This window comes from Petaurus breviceps, unplaced genomic scaffold (genome assembly GCF_028583685.1).
Source record: "Petaurus breviceps papuanus isolate PSGF00001 unplaced genomic scaffold, PetGlider_PUasm1.0 90778, whole genome shotgun sequence".
Classification (NCBI taxonomy): Eukaryota; Metazoa; Chordata; class Mammalia; order Diprotodontia; family Petauridae; genus Petaurus; species Petaurus breviceps.
Window position 1 is genome coordinate 98,271 of NW_027187343.1, and position 11,388 is coordinate 109,658.

The following is an 11,388-nucleotide window of genomic DNA, read 5'->3' on the forward strand; positions in this document are numbered from 1 at the left end:
AATCAACATTTCTCCTTGCATTTCCTGATTTGGGAGGCCCCTTCTCAACTAGTGTCTCCTTTTTTGTGAATGCTGGGATAGGAAACCAATCAGACCTCCTGAACAGACTCTGACCTCCCTGTAGAAACAAAATAAAACAGCTGAGCTCTTCTGACATGACACCTGAGCAAGCAGACTGTCCTGACCCTGGACTGCCCTGAAGGCATAACTCAGCAGTTTGAGACCATATGGACTCCCTCTTCCTGCCATGGCTGAAGACCCTTTTAACTGGCAGAAAGAGAGGTTCTGATGAGGGGGCGATAGGTGTTACAGGGACTCCAATGACCAGAGTCCCTGAGTTTGCAATCTGGAAGGAATTTACTAGGCCCAAGCAATCTTTTGTGTCAGGATTGTAAAAGTTTATTGTTACGCTTTGTAGCAGGCAGGGGTTCTTAGGGAACCTGCAAACTTAAAGAAGTCATAGGTATAGTTTTTAAGGAGTCACAACAGTAAATCAGATATCAACTATGCTAACTAGGTGAGTAAGGGTGGAATTAGGGAGGAGATAAGGCGTTGTCAGTGCTTAAAGGAACATGCACTTTTAATATCAACTTCGAAGGCATATTGCCCATAATTCACTGGGAAATAGTCCAAGGTGGGGCTACCTGGAGTGTGATTTTTAGGCTTGAAATGTAACTAAGTCAGCTAGTGGTCAGGGCTGACTGAGAAGTGCCTAGTCTGCCACCCATCAGTGTCATGTTTGACAAGATGGATGTTGGGAACCAAAGCTAATGGGGATTCAGGATGTGTATAATTGGCTGAGTTAACCTACAGATAGTGTATTGAAGGATTCATAGGTGCAGCTGGCCACTATACTAGGGGGAGATAAACAGTTCATGAATTGTTGCTAGGCAGAGTGCTGGCAGGGGGAAGGGGCAGAGTTAATGCTCTGAGGCTGGAGGGGGGAATGTGATTTTACAGACTGGTTTAACAAACTGATGTTACAAACTGATATTACATACATAGATTCCAAGCACCCCATCAGTTCTACCACCTATGGGGAACAGAGGGTAGTTCACCAGCAATCATGGAAAGGTTGCTGAGCCAGGATGGTATGGACCAAATATGCATGAGCTGTGCTCAGGGCAAGGCATCTTCATTTTCTCCTTCCCTGAACTTCTTTCTCCTCTAAGGGGGAATATACTTTCTTTACAGTAACATTCTTATTTATATTCTGTCCCTGCCCCCTTTGCAGCCCAGCTTTCAAGGTTCTGGATCTAGCTTCAGTATGAGGAGGATGGGGGTGGGTGGGCTCCTGGTTTGGAGGTATCAGTCCTGACTCTGTAAAGGATTGTTCCTTAGCTGCTCTATTTTTCTTCCCCTTTTAGCATGGACTAGCTTGTCTAATTGTTCTGCAAAGCCCCTTTAGTCCCAGCAATAGGAGCCTGACATATATTAACATACAAAACCCAGTAACTCATGAATTTTTCCTTCTATGTCCTTTTTTTCTCAGCTTAGCCATTCACATCTGTATTTGTAAAAGTATTCAAATACTTAGTCATAGGCAATGGTATACAATTCTGGTTCTACATTTTTCACTATTATCTTATTTATCTATGTTTCTTAATATTCTTCATTTAAAAATTTTTTTAATGGCAATATAGTGTTCTATTACATTAACAATTTCTTCCTTCATTCCCTAAAACATTTAGTATTTGGGTTGTTTCTAGGTTATAAAATAATTTTATGTTTCTTTACAAATTATTTTACAAGCTACTTATTTTTAAAAAATTTATAAAAATGAAATATTCTAGATTATGAAAAATGAAAATTAGCTTACAATATATTATTTTACAAATGTGGTTGATGATACATTTGTAAGATAGTCGTTTTAAAAAATATATAACTTTCAGCTACATTCTCAGCATGGGCATTTCTAGGTCAGAGAGTACTGAGAGGGACAGTAGCATAATGGATATTATGTTGGACTTGGAATCAAGAAAACCTAGATCCAAATCCTGCCTCTTACACTTTTTAACTATGTGCCCACCAACAATTAATTTGACCTCTCTGATGCTGTTTCTTAATCTGTAAAAGGGAAATAATGTGTGTACTACCTCCCTTATAGGGTTTTGTGGCACTCTAATAAAGTGTTCCAAAAGTCTTAGTGAAGATTTAAGATGTTAAAAACTTAAATATAATAACCATTAAAGCTGAAAACTGTACTAAGACTTTTGGGACAACCTGTATACAGAGTGCTTGTAAGGTGTTTTGCAAATCTTATGATTATCGGATTGTTTTCCAAAAGACAGCACATATTTGCAGTATGTGAATATACCTTGATCTCTGTAGCCCCACTAGAACTGTTTTGTCACTATTACATATTTCAAAATACTTCATTTGTTCTTGCCCATTTTTCTCCCATATAAAGTCTTTTTATCCATTTCTAGAATATAACCCATTGATATTTAGTAGTTATTATTTCTACAAACTAATTCAGAGACCACTGACAATTTTACTATGTTGTATCCTTCATGTTGTTGTTTGTCCGTTGTTCTTGAAGAGTACCATGACATCAGAGAGGTGATGCTATGACTTACAAGCAAATTGGATTTAAATGAGGGAGGGCTGTGCAAAGTCACTGGCTGTCACTTTTTCCTCTGGAGCCATCAGGCCCAGTGGCAAGATATAGATCAGGATGACTGGAGATGGCGCATAGCTGTAAGCATTACATCCCTTAAAAATCTCTCTTAAATTGTCCTCTCTTCTCTATTTCTAACTTTGGTAGTCTGTATTCCTATTATTAAATTAGTTGATGTTTATTAAATTTGTCTTTATGAAAATTTGATTCTTAGGTTTCCCAATTTAATAGATTTTAAAATACTATGCCAAAACGAAATGCATTTTTTTATTCTTGATTTTTCTTTTTCCATTTTTTCCTTACATTATATCTCTTTATCTAATTTCCTTTGGCCCAGTTTGTTTCTGTTAGGTCAAAGTGATTTTCCAAAAGCATGGATCTGGCTATATCATTGTAAACTCTCAGTAAACTCCACTAGCTCCCCGTTATCTCCAGGATCAAAGACAAACTTCTCTTTAAGCATTAAAAATTTTTAACAGCCTAGCTTCAATTTTTCCAGCCTTATACATTATTATACATTTTGGTCAATTAAACTGACTTTCTGTCTCTCACATAATATTCCATATATCATCTCCAAGCCTTTGCAGGATCCCATGCCTAGAATGTACTCCCTTTTCACCTTTAGCAGCCTGTTGGAGCCTATAGATGCCTTTTCAAAAAAATGTTTATAAATATATAAAAACAAATATAGGATTACAAAGGAAATTATATCGAAATAGTTATCAAAATTCCTAAAAAAAAAAATCAAGGTCAAGAACCCAGGTTAAAAAACAGGAGTTTCAGTATATTTTATTGTCTGCTAAGTATGGAGCCTTTTCAAATTTAATCAGAACTTCCACGTCTGTGTGTTACAAACAATTTTTGCAAATGGTACATATACTTAAGATAAATGTGTTTTTCCACATTTCTCTCTTTAGACGTAAGAATTACTATTTATTCAATAAACTTGTCTGATTTGTCTTGTGTTTATAAAGTGTGCATATTCTGTGTTATTAAATAATTAAGAAATGCACACATAGAAACTATGGTTTCTACTCAGATTTTTGGCTTTTCAGCTTACCTTGTTATTTGGGGCATAAAAAGTTCATCTTGTCAGATTTTTTAAAAATTTGCTTTTGCCATAATCTAATATTCTTCTTTTTCTTAACTTTTCCATTTTGGATTTATCTGCTGTAATCATTGTTGCTCCTTTTTCTGAAATGGCCACATAATGATAAATTTTAGTCCATCTTATATAGTCTTAATCTTCATATATTTTTGTTTTAGATATGTTTCTTTTTTTATTTATTTTTATTTCTTAAGCAATCGGGGTTAAGTAACTTGCTCAAGGTTACACGGCCAGTTATTTCTGGGTGTGGTGCTGAATGTCTGAGCCCAGGATTCGATCTCCAGGTCATCCCAACACTGGAGCCAGTGCTCTTACTCAATGTACTACCTGGCTGCCCCTAGATATGTTTCTTATAGGCAATTAGTTACTGAATCCATAGTATTTAGTGTTACATATGTCAGATTTAGCTTATCTCTCTCTCCACCCTGATCTACCTTCAGTTTCAACACCAAGATAAAGGTATCACACTGAAGATTCTTTCTTTCCTTAGCCTCTCTTTAAAAGTTTAGATATTTTTTGTTCTTACATCACATATATTTCCAAATATATCTATCCCCTCCATCCATTGTCCTTAAACTTTTAAATCTTTTGCCCACTTTTTTAAATTTCAAAATTACTATGATAAATATTATTTTTACTCAACTGTAATTTCAAGGGGACCTGTCTCATCTGGCATTTCTGTACCAAGTAGGAATTTAATGTTTACTGAACTGAATTGAAGCCAATACAGTACTGTTACATTTCTCTGTTAGAGGTTTGTAAATTCTGATTTATAATTACAACTATAGTTATCAGTATGTTTTTTAAAAACCTTTTGTTTAATATCTTTAACTACTTAATCACCTAAAGGAAATATTGCTGCATCTCTTTAAACTTAGTTCTTTTCAGTTGAAGTCCTTTGTCACAGAATTCTTTGAAGGGTTGTAAGTTTTCAGGTGTTATTCTTCTGCCTTCCCAAAGAAGGCTGAAGTTTGCAGGAAAGTTGATTCTAGGAACCAAATCCACAGCTCTTAGTTTTAAGTATGTATGTATATATATATATATATATATATATATATATATATATATATATTTTTTTTTACCAATTGTCCTATTCTTCTGTTGTTTTAACTGTAAAGTCTTAAGAAATACTGACTGGTACTTTCTGGAGTTTGATGCACCTCGGAGACTTGAATTTTAGGTTTCTTATTAGGACTCTGTAAAGTCAACCTCTAGTAGCTTTCCAGAGGACTGCTGTTATGAACAGCTTTAAGGTTCTTATCACATAGTATAGTGAACTCTCTATTTATTTAGCAGTAAACTAAAGCAAAACATTCACAGAAACCAAAGTACAGCATTCACAATGATATAACATAACAGTTTATCACTAAAGTGGCCAAATAGTTTTCACCAAAGTGGCCACATAGTTTTAAACAAAAGATATAATTCAGTAAGTCCTTAACTCAGCCATCCTTAAGGAGCAAGCCTCCTTAAGGGACACAAAGGTCAACGTTCTCCACCCCTAGATCACATTGTCTTAATCTCTCAGTCAAAAAGTCTCTTTCTTGGGGTGGCTAGGTGGCGCAGTGCGTAGAGCACTGGTCTGGAGTCAGAAGGACCCGAGTTTGGATCTGGCCTCAGACACTTAACACACACACACACACACACACACACACACACACACAAAACTAGCCGTGTGACCTTGGGCAAGTTACTTAACCCCAATTGCCCTCCAAAAAAAAAAGTCTCTTTCTTCTTGATTGGAAATTAGTTTCCAGTTATCCTTAACTCAATCATCCTTAAGAGGTACAAGGTACAGAGTACAAAGTTCTCCCACCCTTAGGCCACAGTAAATCATGATCTTCTCAGTCAGTACTAAATACCCAAGAAAAGGTCTTTTCATCTTGACTGGAGGCTGGCTCCCAAATTCCATGGCTCCTCTTCCATGGGTCCAGCTCCTGCCTCAATCTACCCAACTGTCACCTGGATTCACAGGTAGGCAGCTCTCAGCTTCTCGTCCAGCTCCTTGTCTAGTTCCTCATCCAGTTCCTGTTCCATATTGAAGCTCACAGTGTCCAGTCCATCTCAAGTCCTTCACAGTTTCTGTTTCTAGGAAGACAAAGTTTAACAGAGCCACAATAACATTTATGCACACTGCCAACACCATCATCAATTCACTTTCTGCCTGTGAAATCAACACAGACCCACAAAGTCTGAGAATTCAATATAAATCATCAGTAAAGTCCCAGGACCTCTGAAACCCTCCTCCAGGACTTCTGTAAACAGGCAATAAGAAAATCCTCTTTCAGGGCTTCCAGTAAGGTCCTGGGGCTTCTGTTCAAAGCATTACAAACACAAATCAACACAGACAAACTGAATGCCTGGATACCACAAGTTTTCTCCTCAACTCTGCCACCACAAGGGTTCCCTTCTCAGTTCTGCTCTTTCCCAACTTGGACTTCTCCTTATATATGGTCATTAGCTCCTCCCTGTTCCACCCATTTCTTACGTCCTTCCTGTTCCTGTCTTTGGCAAGTCCTTCCCACTGTGGATTTCACAAGTCGTGTTTCTTAACAAAGACTTGATATAATCATGGGCAAGGCTCAAAAGAAACTTGAACTGAAACAAGGTGCTAAATAATTAAATAACTGAAACAAGGCACTAAGTACATCTTTGCTTGCCATTACAGATTCTGAGTTTTTTTCTTATTGCAATATGTTATTAATTCTGGGAAATTTTCTTGAATTATTTCTTCAGGTCCTTTTCCTTATCATTGTCCTCTGGAGAGCTAATTATTATGAAGTTTTGGTCTTCTGAGGGTTGGACACTTTTTCTTGTACTGGTATCAATTGGTTTTCTAGATTTGTTACATCCTAGACTTGTTCTTTAACTTGTTTTTTGTTATCCATTTTTTGTTCTACTGCATCAAATCCCATTTTTCTGTTTCTACCAGTATTTTTTCCATGATGATATTCATTCCTGTGTAATTTCTCCTTATCTCCTTACATATTTCTGACTGAAATCATGTCTTCTCTCAGTTCCTTTAGAGTACTTAGTATCCCAAACAGCTGATCCCTTAGCATTTCTTGAATTGTTTTTGTAGCTGCTTTTTGTAGTTTTTTGTAGTTACAAAATTTGTAACATTTTGGATTAATGTTGAAATCCAAATTAAATTCAGAAATGAATATTATCTCAGATGCTCTTGTACTTGTTTGTAGTAATGTTTTCACTGTAATCGGTTTATCATCGAGCAGAAAGCAAAACACAATTAAGAAATTATTAAGAATTCCTTCTGGAAGGACTAACAGATATTATCTTAAAATCTGGGTATAAGAGAAATTGATAATTCATCCCTCTGCTTTAGCTCATTTTAAATACTCCCAAGTATCTCTCCTGAATCCCAGAAGCAGATTCCTCAGTCCCTCAATAGCATCTTCTGATATTATGTTCCGTCTTTAGTCCTAGTAAAATTCTTGTGTACTCAGTTCTTGCTGAAACTTCCACTAAGTCCTTTTGTTTTATCCCCATTGACAAGGGCACAGGGCCTATTAGGGAGCTGAAAAGAGCACTATTCCAGGGATCCAAAACACTTGTGGTCTAGGATCAACAATGAGTGTGAGCATAGGTAAACTTCCTGACGGAGGGACAAGTCTGGCCTCAGTGACATCAAAAATCTGTTCCAGATCTAAATTTCTGATTCTTACCCTCCAAATAAACCTTCTTCTCATAAGGTTCCTTCATCTGCTTTATTCCTCCCTGGGAAGGCCAAAAATCCTTGGGACCTTTCTAGACCAGAAGCTTCTAGGCCTCCAGGCCCCTTATCCCTCCTTCAAAGGCCTTAATGGAACCAAACTGGGCAGGAAGAGCTTGTCTCTCCCCTCCTACCTTCATTCTCCTCTTACAGTCTGGCCTTGGCAGGACTGCCCCAGGGGCTTGAAGGAAAATTGTAGTACCCCATCTCATTGGGGGAGGCAACCCACTCTAACTGACATAAGTGTTTTTTGGGTATATGCAGCTTGCCCACAGCAGTTAGGCAGTCTAGGGAAAAGCTTGGGCCTCACTGCCTTGGAAAGGCTGACAGCCCTAGAATAGGGATTTGGTGTGCTCTGGCTCCCCCCTTCTTGGGATCCCTCTTTTGTTACTAAAGCACCCTCTTCTCTCCAGATTCCTCACTGAGGTTCTCTGTATTATACTACAGTGGCTACTTACCTGGCCAGCCCATGACTACAAGGAAAAAGCTGTGGCATCTTATCACCATGTATTTGGAACTAGGAGGAGCCTTAGTAGAGATTGTCCTGGCTGGACCCCATCGTTTTACTGACAGGGAAACTGAGGCACAGAAAGAGGAAAGGACTTGTCCGAGGTCATACCAAGCAGCACAGAGCCAAGATTCTAAGCTCTGTCCACTAGTTCCAAACCAGTGACTAGTTCATATGGCTTATATGCAATCATGATTGACTTCAGCAAACCCTGAGTTTCTGTTAGGCACAGGTCCTGGGAATATGTGTAATCCTAGTTCCAAGGACCATTGGCATGGCACTCCCTCCTTATTGGTGGAGATCACCATCCTGTGCCAGTGTGAGGGGCAGGGTGGATTTGCTGAGAGGAGGGTTTAAGTTGGTCTTGCATTTTTCCCTGAGGTTTCTTAGCATTTACTGAGTATCTTTGGACTTCAGGCACTTCTGGCTTCTAGTTTTGAGAGATAGTATGGAAGATGCCAACCCCACTTCAGGTTACTGAATAAAAAGACACTGGGAAGAAGCTGGCAGTCTCCATGATGACCCTGTCCCCAGCTTGCTACACCAAGAACTTTGGGGAATTGCCATTTAGGGAAGATATAGGACTCTCTTGGTTGAGCTTAGCTGATCCAATGGGAGAGCTCCTTCACTTTGCATTGTGTGGTATATCTATTTTCCTATGAGTACCTTCTCTGGTTTCTGTTTTGCTACCAGTTTGGGTAAATGATGTTCTTTTTCCCCCTTTCTCATCTGTCTCCTAACTTTCTTGAAGTCTCAGTTAAAGTTATACCTACCTGCAAAAAGCATTTCCTAGTCTTTCTTAATCTTAGTGCTTCCATCTGAGATTAATCCAATTTATCTTGCATCTATTTTGTTTGTGCATAGCTGTTTGCATATTTTCTCCCCCATTAGCTGTGAACTCCTTGAGAGCTGGGGACTATCTTTTGCCTTTATTTGGATCTCCAGTGGTTATCACAATGCTTGGCACACATGCATTTAAACACTATTTGACTGATGGGCTTATTATCTAGTTGGGGCCACAGAACACATCCCAAATACTATATAAGATATTGTGGTAAATGCCAGATAATAAATTCTATGAGAATTTAGAGAAAGTACTGAAAACCAAGGGTTTGAGTGATGAGGTTAACATAGGCTAATATAATGTAAAGCACTTTTGCAAACAGTGATATATAAATGTTAGCTACTTATAAAATGCCAGCTTATTAGTAAAGTACCTTGCATATAAAGAGATAACTTGTAAAATGTTATATTTATCAATCCCCTTTCTTCGTTAATTCTGCTACCATCCTAGTCAAGACCCCCAAATTCCATTTTTCTAGATTATTGTAATAGCCTCCTAATTGGTCTCTCCCCTTTCCCATTCTTAGTTCACACAACTGCCAAATTAATTTAAGTGTTATAGGACTGATCCTGTCAGTAGCCTGACCTAAACTTCCAGCTGTTCTCCATTGCCCATAAGCTAAAATACAAACTCTTGACCTGGCCTTTAAATAAAGGCCTGCCCTTTGTGGTTCCAGCCCACTTTTCTACCTGTTTCATTGTTTTCTTCTTTATACGTGACTGTTCTAAGCAAACTGGACAATTTGCTGTTCTCAGATTTCATCCTACTCATTCTGGCTCCAGTATACTCATGGAGTCCTTTCTCTTGTATCCGGAATATATTATCTCCACATCTCCATTTGTTGAAATCCTCCTTTTTCACATTTGTATCCACACTGACTTGCACATAGTAGGTATTCAATAAATGTTTGTTGTGTAATTCTGAGGTTAAGGTGGTCTCACCAAGCTAGAAATGTTCTGAGTATAGGCCATATGGATTGTCTGCCTTTTGAAGACTAGCCTAGATAAGTTTGGACATCATGAGAAGGTTAGCCTCTAAGTGATGAATTATTTTGGTCATAAAATATTTTGGTCAGTTATTTTTGTAACATTCCTAAAGAATGTTTCCTTTTATTAAGAAGGGGTTATAGTTTGCATAACTAGAAAGGATATCCTTACCGATGACATCTCAGATTTTTAAAAGTATTTAACAGTAGCTGAACATGCTACAAGAATAAATGTTTGATCAAGCAATAAGCTGGGAAGACTAAACAAACATGTATGAATTAATTGCTATGATCAAATAAAACTTGAAACAAAGTTAATCTGTAACCAGGAGCAAATCTGAGAATTTCGAATGAAAGGGTCTACAAAGAACAGAAGCTTTTGTGAATTTTGTGTTTTTAAGTCATTAAAAAAACAAACTTGTTTATAGTAATATTGAAATAATGGTCTTTCTCTCCAGGTAGGTAAGGTTAGGGAAAAGGAAGGGTTGGTGATCTTGTCAAGGAATCATATAGCTAGTTTAGAGAAATATGAAGTGACCAAAACTCACCAGAATTCTGGCTGTTTGCCTCAGATTTTCTAAGGTGTGCCAAATGAGTTCCTCCTAAGTCATTGAAGCAGGTCATAACCAAATACTAATTCAAGGGGGCTGGGAAGGGGCCTTCTGGTGGGAAACTTGGGATAGAGGAGGATTATTTTCCCCAAGGCTCACTCAGGAGAGCCTCCTTAATCCATTAGTGATCTCATCTATTACCACAGTTGAAATACAGCTTCTATGAAGATGATTCCTAAACATATACTACTATAACCCTAGTTTGGGTCCTCAGGAATTCTCATCTGAATAGTCATTTTTCTCCTAAAATGTAAAATATTCCTTTATAGGATTACAAAGTATTAATAAACATAAGAATTCTTCCAAGTCACAAATAAGACAAATGCAAATTAAAACAATTCTGAGGTTTTCCCTCCCATTCATCAAATTGGCAAAGCTGACAAAAGATGGAAATAATCAGTGCTGGAAGGGAAGGGCTGTGAAAATTTAAGCACACTAATAAACTGTTAGCAGAGCTCAAAATTGGTCTAATTATTCTGGAAAACAATTTGAAATTATGCTGAGAAAATGACTAACATGTCAAGACTCTTTGACTCAGATTGCTTTGCTAGGCATAGGATATCTCAAGGTTATCCAAGGAGGTCAAATACAAAAATAGGTAGCATACACCCCAAAATATTTGGAGCAGAATTTTTTTTTTAGTGATTGTAATGCCAATGCAATATCCATAGTAGCCACTATGAATATGCATGTGTATTTCTAGGGTAGATTTGAAAAATATAATAAACTCTCTTCCTCAAAGGCAAAACCAAAATAGTTATTTGGAACATCATTAGGATGTCAGGAGATAAGATTTATCAAGGTACTCATCACTAATCCAGAGACTGCCTACATCCCAAGCCTTCTTTCTGTCAGGCCTCCCCACAAACAAGTTCCCCTAGGCAAATTCCTCCCTCCACCCACTCAAGCTGCTTCTCTCTCTCTCTCTCTCTGTCTCTCTCTCTCTCTGCTTCTCTCTCTCTCTCTCTGTCTCTCTCTCTCT